Raw genomic sequence first — 12,817 nt, 5'->3', positions numbered from 1 at the left:
CTCTCTCAAATCGCTAACTCGTCGGAAGAAAACTGGACCGTATCGTTTTGCAAGCGTAAAGAGTCTACGATCAATTCGTAATTACGTTCGGGGTTCCTAAATAACGAAACGTGAAGGAGTATTCAAAGGACTTATCGGTTAAACCAGCTAAATATCATCTCTGTAATCGCTACACTTTAAACCTACATACCGTAATAATTTCGTTTCGAGAGTCAGACAGGATCGATCGCGTAAATCTGGTTGCACCGCGATCTTATTGCACCCGAGATTCCTAACTAACGAAATGCCAAAGTGTTCTAAGAGCAATTATCGAGCGAGCCTAAACATCGTCTATGTAATCGCTACTATTCGAATCCATATACCTCAAGAATTTTGCAAGCGAGATGGATTGTCACTTATGTCGGAGGAGTCGGGTCGGGTCCGGCGTTGAAACTTGGTTGCACCGCTGTTTACAGCGCCTGGGATATTTGCTCGGATCATTAGCACCTTTTCCTCGAAGCGATTATTACGTCAGACAGACAGTTGCGGGTATCGCAGCGAAAAAATCGAGAAAAAATCCGCCGAGCCGGCGTTTCCGCGATGTTTTCTCTCCGAGCGTGTCGAGTGGCCGTGTAACGAGAAACGAGAAACGAGAAACGAGAAACGGGAAACGAGACACGTGAAACGAGCGAATTCGCCATCGATCCTCGCCGTGATCTACGAGACCCATTGTGTTCGCGGCACGAGGTCGCGCGGGAACGAGCACCGACGCACTCTCATCGGACGTGGATAATTTTCCGCGGCTCGGATCGAGCGCATTCATCTTCCCCTTCGTCGCTCTCCGTCTCTCTCTCTTTTTCTATCTCGATATCTCTCTCTCTCTCTCTCTCTCTCTCTCTCGCCGACCGACCACGGTTACGCAAACCTACATTCACCTGAATTATTACACGTGACCTTGAGGAGGAGACTGGCTCGGTGGCACGTACGGAGGCTCGTTGCGAAGCCGTGCCAAAAAGAGGCGGCCGACTTCCAGACGATGCCAAGCCTCTGAGACACTCTCGCGTTTATCGCCTCTCTCGATCCGCGTTCGCTCCAACTTCGATGGCGCTTTTGCTCTATACAGATCCCCCGTTGGAGTTTTCACGATAGAAAGTGTACTCCATAAGTTGAGGAACTCGCCGATGGTGAAATACTACCAGAAGCATCTCTGCAGTGCTGGCCGAATGAAGATCGGAGTAGACGAATAACACAAAATTGCAGGACATATGGAAGAATTCGGATTCTACCGGCCCAGCCGCATCGCTAGTAAATGATACAAGGTAAAAATAACTATTATGGAACACCGCATCGATTGTTTCCTCTTCTTGAATTACCAACGCAAACATAAAAAATAGATGGAACACGTGAAAGCAGACGTACAAATTCTATCCATATAATTTGGACATTGTACTTCATGAATTCATTCACACAAATACTGTTATATACCAGTTGTAAAGAAATTTATGAAACAGTTGTCCCCAATGTTGTATCCAATGTCCCTATTTTGGCACGGACACTCCGAATACCATGGGACATGGTACGAAAACGATGTTCCACGATAGATAAATGCTCGCACTTTACTACTTCCAATATTTTGTATTCGCATCGAATAAAAATTTCAAAATTCATTTCGTTGTCTAGAACAATCAATATATCGAATAGCAGTGTAAATATCCGACAACAACAGTTTTAGGTTGCAATAAAAACGATGATGACCTTATACCCGCTGAAAAGCGTTCTTTTATAGGTAGCTTTGCCCGAATAGGAGGAACAAGCGAATCTCATTGCATCGTTAAGGCCTACGCACAAGTCGACAGCAACAGTGACCCATTTCGGGATTTCAGATGGTCACAGAACGGTCACGCATTCGACGCCCTCGTTTATAGGTTCGAGTCGAGAATAACACGCGGGCAGATCCTTTGCGAAGCAGGATTAAATTCCGCAAGGACGAACGGAGGCAAGAAAGCAGCGCTGCAATCAGCCCCGATTTTCGTGCGCGGGTTCGCGCATTACATCAGCGAAATTCGTTACGTGTCCTCGTTCCAAAATACGTGCGCCGAAACTGGCCGGCTCGTAGCTCCATGAAAACTCGACCGGTGCGGGCGACAGCGACAGCGACGGCGACGGCGACGGCGACAGCGACCGGTTTCATTAAACCGGAGACAAACAGTCCCGTCGGTGTCGTTAAACGGAGTGTCCGAGGCGCTAGATATTCTGATATAATACCGGCGCGAAGTAGTTCCGCGAGCCGCGGGGAATCGTCTGCTCTTTGTGCGCGAAATTGCGCGCGACTGCGAACGCCCCGCTGGTCCCTCGTTAACGAGAGGACGCGGTTCTGCGAACGAAAAAAGGATCGCGCCGATCGGGAAACCGATTTCGTCGGTCTTCCGTTTTTTCCCCCCACGGCGCACAGTGGTCCCAATCGAAGCATCGGAACAATGTGCGACGATTTCGTGATTTTTCAGTCACTCCGGCGAAGAAATGTTTCAAACAAAAATTATTCGATACTCGGTCTTGTGTAAACTTCAATATAGAAAGTTTAAAATCCTTGTTTTTTAAAGAAAGCAAGAGTCACTTTGATTCTGTAAACGTCATTATGTATTTTTTACTTAACTGTAAAACCTACCAAGCTCTAAAGGTTAACTAACCCATATTGTTTCATAACGACGAAGAGACTGTGTCTACTTAGACCGTTCATTATTTTTATTAAAATGTCTGCTTCAATTAAGAAATTCTTTTAACGTTTTAGTAATAGTGCAATAAAGAATGTGAAACCGGTCGTTTCGACAGGGCAGAGGAAAAATAGATTTTGGAAATAGTAAAGAGGCTATAAATAATTCTATCTTCGCATGTATTAAGCTGGAAACTATGAAACGGGCGTCGCAGCTAAACACGCCCCTTACATAGTTTCCAACCTAATAATACAGAATGGCAAATAAACTTTTCTTTGAGATAATAATTACATATGAATATTACATAGTTAAATATAACATATTTCCATATATAACTACTATTTCAAGAAGAATTTATTGGTCACATCCTGTATTACACGTGAAGATACTGTTGCGAGTTTTGTCGGCTCCACGAATTACTCGCGGCATTTTATTTGCACTTTACTCTATTGACAATTATACTCTGAATATCTAATATAATACAGTTCTTTGTAATAAAATATAATGACAGAAATTGATAGCTCGGCGGTTCGATCTCAACTGCGAACTGTCCATCGGTACAACGATTTCGTGACAACCCCTATCTTCAGCTATTTCCTTAGGGGTTGTCCACTTCACAGTACATAGTTACACATTACAGCGACTTGTTTTGGACAATTCGTCGTAACAATATAAATTATTTCAAATAAATATTTTCTCCCAGGCCTGCATTTTTATTAGCTCGACGGCTTTATTTTTAATCCTTTCGGTACGAGCACTCTGTCTGTCGTGACACTCTCGCTGTACGAAGTGCCGCGCCGAAAATTGCCGCTGCACATGATCAGTCCTCCTTTATAAGTAGATATTTTCAAAGCGTTCAATAAAAACTGTGCTTAATGAAACGACATTTTTCAACAAAAGCGTTGCTTGTAGCTTAAAAGATATATAAAGATATTTATATAAAATATTAAGAGATATTTATGTAAAATTTTGTTATTTATACCGATCGTCGCACGGCCGCCGAATATATCCGGCGCTCGTCCACACAAACAATCAGATGGGCGTCGGATATATCCGACGGTCGTACCGAAAGGGTTAATGTTACAGCTGAAATCAAGACGATCTCATCAACTTATATATAACCGTCTCTACGTATTGAAACATTGCTGAAATCGTCGTGAGCAACTAACGCTTCGATTGGGACCACCGTGCGGCGTCTCGCGCCGAGAACCGTCCTCCCTTTTCTAGCAGGTAGAGGGCTCGGTTCCGTCGATATTCGAGACACGATATAGCGAGCCGGTCCCTCCTCGAGGCTGGATAAAAGAAAACGGCGGGACGTCTGGCACGAGAGCACGGTCGCGCTGCGACGACGAAACTGCTCGCGGAGCCTGCCGCTGGCAGGATGCACTTTATTCCGCTAATACGGCCGCCTCGCTCCTGCCTCCGGCGAGAATTTGGCTGATTCGACGGAACTGTCTGGCCCGGCGCGACACCGACGCCGTTCGACTCGGAAATTAACCGCCCGACCGGCGAGAACTTCCACGGCGAAAGTATTAAACATTTGTAATCGATGGCGTGAAAGATTCGGATAAGCTCCGAGACTGGAAATTTTGCAAGTAGCACACCTTTCACGATTAACTTCGACCGGTTTAATTGTACGCATTCGACGTTCAATTTACACCTTCGCTCTTTTATCTGACTTGGTTTTGAATAAGCAAATTTAATCCGTCTGATTCGGCGAATATAAAGGTGCACGAGAACCTTTAACTCGCTGCAGTACCGTAAGTTCATTTCAATTTATTTATACATACTGGCAAACATGCATTTCTATAATAAAGAACAAATCATAATATTAATATTGTCATAATGTGGAATCGAAGACAGAGCGTTTCTTTAGTTGCGCAGGATTTCTTAGACTTCACCAAACACTTCGCCAATCATATATTCAATAGTCGGATCAGAGAGGAAGATCGTCGCCGTTTAATAAAACGATTCAATTGTGATGTTCCAACGCTATCGTAAGAGAACTTGGCATTCGAAGCAATAGATGGCGAACTATTTCAGTTTTCGACTGAAAGATCGAACGTGAAAACGAAGCCGGCCTGTGCCATTCAAAGGTCAAAAGTGAGCTGGCCGCATTGTTGTACAAAGATAACAATGCCGGATTGATTCAGGTAGCCAGGCAAATATACATCGAGGGAAAAACCGGGCGACGAAATTTCCGTGGGCGAAAGCTCGGCGCTGCGAATTCGGCCACGGATGACGCAAGTTTGCGGGGGCGGCTTGGAAACCGTAGAATCGCGCTAAAGCCTTTCCCAGCATCGTCGGTAAACTGGGCTACGCGCGGTTGATATCGATTTAGAGAGACGAAGAGTGGCCGTGTGCGCGGTTACACGCGGCGCGGCACGGCGCGGCGCGGCCACGGCGGTCGCTGCATCGGGAGCACATGCACAGATGCAGTTAGGGGCGCGGGGCTTAGACGACGGGACCGATTAAAAGTGGCTAATTCGATGGAAAAACTCGGCCGTGCGAGCCAAATGCGGACGCGTAGAAAATCGGCCACGGGGACAAAATCCGTCGAACGTTAAACCTATGGTCTCCAAAAGTAACTAACCCGTTTGGTTTTATAACTAAACTGCGGATGCATAATGCGAAATAAAAACGTTCCAGGACGATTTCAAGGAACAGAAATGAAATAAAAATAAATTATTTCTTTTAATTACTTTGACAGGTTAAAAATAGTGCACCGATATTATTCGATTCTTCTTATGTCTTTATGATCTTATATTTCAGTTTTTTGCTTTTACTATGAATTTATAGAATCTGCAGTCTATTTATGGCGAAGGCAGCATTTATTTAGACTATTTTCACAATAACGAAGACTAGAATTAAAAAATGTCTTCAATCGTCTTTCACAAAAGTGTTTCATAATCTCAGCAACACTGAAACGAATAATACCATATCGGTCATTTCGATCGCCACGGTAGGTTCAGCGCTACATTCGTTTCGACTCAGGATTAACCAAGTGTTATCTAAATTCTGATCTCTCGATGTTCTGGTTGCTTTTAATCGCCGGCTATTTGAATTCAGCCCGGCGAGAGGATCGATGCCGATCTCGAAAAGAGATAAGTTAGAAAACGGGTAAAAGAAATCCGAATGAATCTAGCCAAGGCTGAGTCGAAATATATATTATCGTCTTTTCTCATAATTAACGGGACTTGAGATTCTCGAGTCAAACGCGGCGTGATTTCCTGAACCGGCGAGGAACGGTTGAAGGGCGTTCAAAGGACCAGGACCGGTGACGTCTGTCGGGTAAATGCGAAACGGCGACGGTTGTTCCTAGAGGAAGCGAGCGTGCGCCGCCGCGACGCGGAGGTTGTTACGCGACCGTTGACATCGCTAGATCAATTGGATAATACGATTAGTCAGGCCTTCGAGGCAGTCACGGCGAAATCTGATCGACGGACCAACAAACCAACAGCAGGCTGGCGCGCTGATCGTCGCGCGGCTCGCCGCGAGTTCAATTGGTGTTCAAGGTCCGCGAGGAAGATGTTCACGGTCGGTTAGCCAGTCGGATAGTTCGCCGGCTCTCCGGCTGGTATCGAACGCTGACAATTGCCAAGGATAGTGAAAGTCGCGGTCTTGCATGGCAGATGGTCAACGGCGCGCCTCGAGGCGGCTTCCTGTTTCTCTAGGATCCGCCTCGCGGTTAAATCTGTCCACGTATTATACAATGAACGGGAGCCGGTTTCACTTTGACGTAATCGATGCCCTGTTACCTCGATTGTGTCACACGCGGAGCGCTGGTTGCTGCTCTCTCGGCTGCCGTACGTGCGCTCACGTATTTACCTGGAGCAAAGGGGGCGAGCGAGAAAGAAACACCGAGGGAGAAAGGGAGCGAGAGAGAAAGAGAAAGAAAGAGAGTCTCGAAGGCGCTGCTGCTTCGCGTGTGCCTTCGCGGAATCGAAAAAGGAAAACGAAGAAAGGGAACTCTCTCGCGATCGATTCCGCGTTGCAGGGGGGGATGAGGGCTCGAGCACGCGCGCGTGTCTGTTTAAAGGGAATTGCCGGCTCGACCGATGATTTTATAGTAATTAGCCGGGTTGCCTATGCGAGCGTTGTATAATTACTCGGCTCGCTAATCGACCGGATAAACGGATATCGTTCTACGGCTTAATTATCGAATAATACGGTCTAAATTTGCTGCCGGAAAATAACGATGCTGGTCGCAGGACGGATGCGACGCCGCGATACCGCCCTCGTTACATTAACGGGTTCAATTGATTGCTCGCCGAGCCCATTTTCCCGGTCTTCGCGACGAGCCACCAAGCTGGTCCTCGGAACAGCATGGAACAGCACTGTCCTCGAATCTCCACAGTTTAAAACGACCTCGTCGCAACAATTTAACACGCTTATAAAATCGCGGTCTAAAAAGCAATGTTCAGCATCGACGAATGAAAAAATCTCAGAACAAGAATTGCGTGTAATCCGCGCGAATGCAGTCTCGCTAGTTTTAAGACTAATCGCGAGTGTCCGGTAACTGAACCATCCTCGGCGTTGATTAACGAGGGTCGAGGATCCAGCGGAGCATTCTTATCGTATGTCGGCATCGCCGGTAACGCGTGAACCTGGCCCTCATAGAAACAGAACTGGTTACGAAATATCGTGGCGGATATTGTCGGAGCGCGTCGCGGGAATAATAAGGAGCTACGTGACAAAGGTGTCGTGTGCCGAGCGTGTCGGGAATATTGACCCTTAATGAGAGGAGATCGCCGGCACGAGAAACGTACTCGTTGCGAAACGCGTGAACCAATTCCAGAGCGAGAGTAACGATTGTGAACGAGCAGCTTTTCCGTCGCGGCGCGACGCAGCGGAACCTTTCCAGGCGGCGACGTTCGATAACTATTTTCCGAAAGACTGATACGTTTCCCGGATACGCCCGGTGGCTCGCAGAGCACGAGCAACTCTCGACGACGCCAAAGACGAATCGAGATTCCCCGCGAGCAGAGCCGGCGCGATGTTCTTTGAGAGCAAGCCAGCTGGATGCGTATAACTGGGAGCTTTTTGAGAGCAACTCGCCGGGTTAACCGTGGCTGAGATCGCGCGCGATCGAATCTTCTAACGATCCCGTTTCTCCCGTTCCCGAGAGAAGCTGCGTCTCAAGAGTTACAGAACAAAAGGGTGACGAGAGGAGGTCGCGGGGGAGAATCGAATCTTCTTCCTTGGGAAACGCGAGGAAGCCGGTCTCGAGGATAACGAAGGCGACGGGCATTTATCGAGTTTCGACGATGAAAAATGTAAGCGATCGTCGCCGGACGCTCGAATTCGAGAGGTAACTGCTTCTCTCGCCCTCGACAAGCTTCGCGAGGAACGCGGACGACGTTCGTCCAATTTCACCGTGAAAAGGGTCCGAGAAACGAAGACGCGAAAGGCACAAAGGAAAAGACACCGAGGATGCCCTTTCAGTCGCGACCCTCTGCAAATACGCCGAGACGTGCAGAGTCGAGCAGAGACGAGCTAAGCCGGGCAACGTCACACAGTGCTACAGAAGCCCGAAATCATGGTCGAAGCCCGACAAAAATATCTCAATTACGCGTTTTCCATTTCCCAGGGTCAATGGACTGCGAATAAAAAATTAAGGAGGAGACAAGTGTTTCTGATAACAAAAGAGCATTTCAACGATGACATCAGTTCAGTGATTAATCACTTTAACACTAGAATTACCAAGGCTGGTCAAAACGACTTGTTTGGCGTTTATTATAATCGTTACTCGTTTTCAGTATATTTTGTTCCTTAAGATTTCGCATGACTTTTTCTAGCATTTGTAAATAGTTAATTATGCAAAGCTGGTTTCTTCTTTTCTTGTCTTTCTGCTGTAAAATTTGATATAGTATACCTACGTGTACCGCGATGAGTCATTTTGAATACCACGGAACGTCGATAAACTTGTCATTTCATAAGTTTGTTGTATTAATTTCGCATAATTCAAATACATTTTTAGAAGACCGAGTATATTTTCATACACGTACGTTGTACAAAAATTGCCACAAGGTACGTGCGTTAAGTTCGCTTAATTTTTTCATTTTCTTTTTATACAAGGTACGTGCGTTAAGTTCGCTTCATTTTTTCATTTTTTTTTATACTTTCGTCACATGTATGTATCGATAGTTCTCTGGTTTCGATACTCTCGCAACGCAGAACATATTTCGTAATCAGTTAGTAAAAAACGTTAAAAAGGAAACGTTATTTTATGCCATGATACTTTTAGAAAATCGAAATTCTATTTTCATCGTAATGTGCAGAAATATTTGCATAAAATTACTCAGGATCTACGATTAAATTTTTCTGTAGCAGTAAATTACCGACTAAGATGAAAGTGATCTGCAACTATGGAGATCTTTACGTAAAATTTTTCAATGATATCTGTGAAAATGTCTTACATTTTGACCATGCTTCCGGGCTCCTGCAATATTGTACGCCGCGGCAAATGGACTGGCTAGAGCCTCGAGCCTCGAGCCGGTCCTCCCTCGACAATCCACGGGCAACACGTTACCATTGTGCGACAAAGTAGTCTCGCCGGCTGCTCCGCGCATTGCCCGTGTATTCCGAACGAGTTGGCTCCGCGACGGCCGGGCATCGTCCGACCAAATCGAAGATTCCAGAGACGGAGACAGGGGCAAGCAGGGAGACGCCGACACCGATTCTCCATTCGGAGTTCGATCGGTCGGAGCTTGTGCATCAGACGGACCGGACTGACTTCCGCGCGGTCCGGCCTTGAAACCAATACGGAACTGACTCGCGGCTCGTTGAACACCAACGAGACAATTGCTGACCGCTCGCGCATCGTTAAACGGCAACGGTTCGCGAACCCCGCGATCTACGACCAGGAAAGCGAACAGTTCTCGCGACTTCCTAGAAGCGTTCATGGATCGAGCACTGTTATCCCTGTACGGCTATTATTCATTTGAATCCACCAACATTTCGCGGAATGTCTTCCTTGCCAAAGTTTTGTCTCTACCACTGGCTTCCAAGAAATTTTTGACAATGGCTTGTTCAAAAAGGTGAAGGTCGACGATTTTTCTTCTCCCTTTACTGTGCCCTAGTTTTTGATCAATGCAGTGTTTACGTCACAATCCTGAGGTTTAATTATAAAATGTATATATTGTGAACAGTTCGTAATTGTATACAATGTAAACTGATTCGAAACAGATTGCAATGTCCAATGAACAAATTGAAACAACGAAGATAGCGGAAAGGTAGCAATTGAATAATGAGAACGAGGAACGCGTGGTTACAAAACCCCATGGCGCAACAATGGCGCGATGGGATCTCCTCGTTGGAAGAAACTTTGTACCTCCGCTCGCGCGATTTCTTCGAGCAAAGTTTCCGAGCAAAGCGATTGTTGATCTGTAAATATATTTTTATTCATTTCGAGTTTCATGCGATTACCGTCAGTTTCAGCGTTGCACAAAGACCCGGCCCGATAATGGAGATTTTTCCGGATCGCCCGGGAGCGCGGCGATTGGCGAACGCGACTGAATAGAATGATTCGCGAACGGTTGATCGGCAAGCAGCGGAACGAAAGGTTGATCGCTGCAGCGGCGGCGGCACGGCGCAGCAGTTGAATTAACGAGAGAGATTAATTGCAAATAATAAAGGTATAAACCGTACCGCGAGCACATTCCGATTGGACAGATCGCGGTCATTGTAGTTCGATAAAGCGGGCCGCGTTATTGCTACGTTTTTCACCGCGGGGTCGCGCTCGCAAAGCGTTTAGTCCTCTCTTTCTTCCTACGCGTTTTTCTCCCTCCCTCCCTCTCTCCGGTTTTCACCGGCGTGGTAGCGAACTCATATTTTTTTACGGCCGCTCCGCGAGCCAGTGAGCGAGGGAGGAAAGGCTTCTCATCAAGGCCGGGGCTCGGAGCGGCGTGCTCCTCCTAGAATTTCAAGCTATGCGGTGACAAAGAAAAGCTCGCGCCGTAAAAAGGAACGGTGGAAATTCAAGGAAAAGCTGGAGTGCTCGTGAAATTTTCCGCGAGCACGGTTTCGAAAGATGGGGTTAACAACGCTGTCCTGCGGACGAGAGGTCGGGATAAGATGTAAAACGTACCGAAACTCCTCGTCGTAATATCATGAAAACAGCGTGTAAAAGCGAGCCGTAGGGATAGATAGAGAGGAGGAGGAGACGCGCGGCACAGGTGCGCGCGGTACATACTCGCGTGTGTGCCCCCGGCTCACCGTTTCGACCGACATAATCTCGGCGTATCGGAAAACGGATGCGGGATCCGCGACCGGCCCCGCGGATCGTTAATTTCGACGGCATTTCGAGCACAGCACAAAGAGCCGCACCACGCCGGTGTATCTGATGAGCCGCGATTAAACCGGAACAACCGGAACAACCGAATCCAGCCATTCCGTCGAAGCCAAGAATTCATGTGCCGCGCCGCGCCGCGCCGCACCGGGGATTAAGTAAGTACAAGTTTTCAGGTTAAGCCGGAGCCTCCGGATTAGCCCGGGCAACTATAACAACGCTTTCGGGCGCCCCGTGTCCCGTGCCGTCGATACACGTGTACCGGAGCCTGCAGCGAACTTCTCCTCAAACATTTGTCCCCGCTGCTGGTAACTGCACTCGCGAGTGCGAGGGATCCAAAACTTCCCTCGCGCCTCGTTTCTTCGCCCGTTTGCGCAGACACCGTCGCAGGAACCGTCCTAGATCGTCGCACAGGCGAACCAAACACCTATTTCCTTGGACGTCGTCGGGAAATTGTGGACATTTTCTGCAGTAGCTTCATTGAATTGAGTTAGAATGTAATTTGTAGAAAACCATTGTTAACTGGTCATACAACAATATGTAAAATATAGAGAACTTACATGCAAATAGAATTTAGATAATAATTATTTAAAGCAAAGCAACTGGAAAACATACAGACGACTCATAAAAATGACGCGATTGAATTTATTTCGATGCAGTGGTTGATCTTAATGACATAGAATTCTCTTTTTGTAATTAATATGTTTAAAACACCAATGAATATACGTTATAATGCATAGAATAAAACGAAAATTTTCATTTTCCGTCGATAATGTGTTAAGGAAGAGTATCCACGATTTCAAGAATTTAAAAATAAAAAGTGTAAAACCCGTCGTTTCGATTGCAATGTAGGTTTAGTGATAATAAAACTGTAGCAAAAGGTTCAGCAATAAGTTTTAGCCAATAATGTCCAAGAAAGTAGATGTCTCGTTTCGCAGTGTGTCGTAGACGAGCAGGTGACTCGCCTGCGTTCTCCTTCTCCGTCTGACCAGGAATAACAGCTCGACAAACACGTTCCGCGGCACCTGGACGTCTTTGTCGCGCGACGTGGAAGAAAGGGAGCCTCTTATCTATTCTCCCGTTTCCGGCGCGACGCGACGACAGAGCTGATTCATCGACCGTTATTACAACAATAATGGTGTTTCGCTGAAAAATACTACCGCCCATATACCACCAGCTCATCGACTCGTCTCGCGATTCGTGATCGTGATGATTCCTCGCTCGCGGATGTCACGGATACCCATTCGACAGCTCTGTGTCTTCGCGAATCGTTCGCTCGCGCGATAGCGTGGATTGTTGTCCAATCTTTGAGCCGGAATGTTTTCCATCCGGTGATGGGTTGAGAACTATAACGTCTCCCACAACGAACGCAAGTAGAGAGAAATTATAATTTTTATTTCATGCGGATCGAGACGTACTTGTGTGGAAATGAACAGAAGTTTTACGACTGTAAAAAGTGCAAAACTTAAAGTTTCTTTTTAGCGAACGATGCTCGCAGACTGACAGGCTGGAAATTTACGACGGTCTTTAACTATCACACTGCCAAAGATGATTGACGACTGTTGCTCACTTATTTTACTGGGCATGTTACAGGTTTGGAAATAGACACCTCCAGTTACTTTGCTAATTACGAGACAGCGAATTTTATGCGTTCGCGGCAAGAATGGAATAATGAAACTTAAAATAGAGAAAAGAAGTGACATTAAGGACGTTGATCTATTAATTTAGACTTATGAAAATTACTGAGGGAAGGAGGAAGATTACCCTCGGCTCGTTTCTCTTTCAATCGATGCAAGTAATTTCCGTTCTGTATAAAAATCCAAAGTCCACCAATTAC

Source organism: Augochlora pura, chromosome 8 (genome assembly GCF_028453695.1).
Source record: "Augochlora pura isolate Apur16 chromosome 8, APUR_v2.2.1, whole genome shotgun sequence".
Taxonomy (NCBI): Eukaryota; Metazoa; Arthropoda; class Insecta; order Hymenoptera; family Halictidae; genus Augochlora; species Augochlora pura.
The sequence above is the reverse complement of the archived record's forward strand: the minus strand, read 5'-3'. Positions refer to the sequence as shown.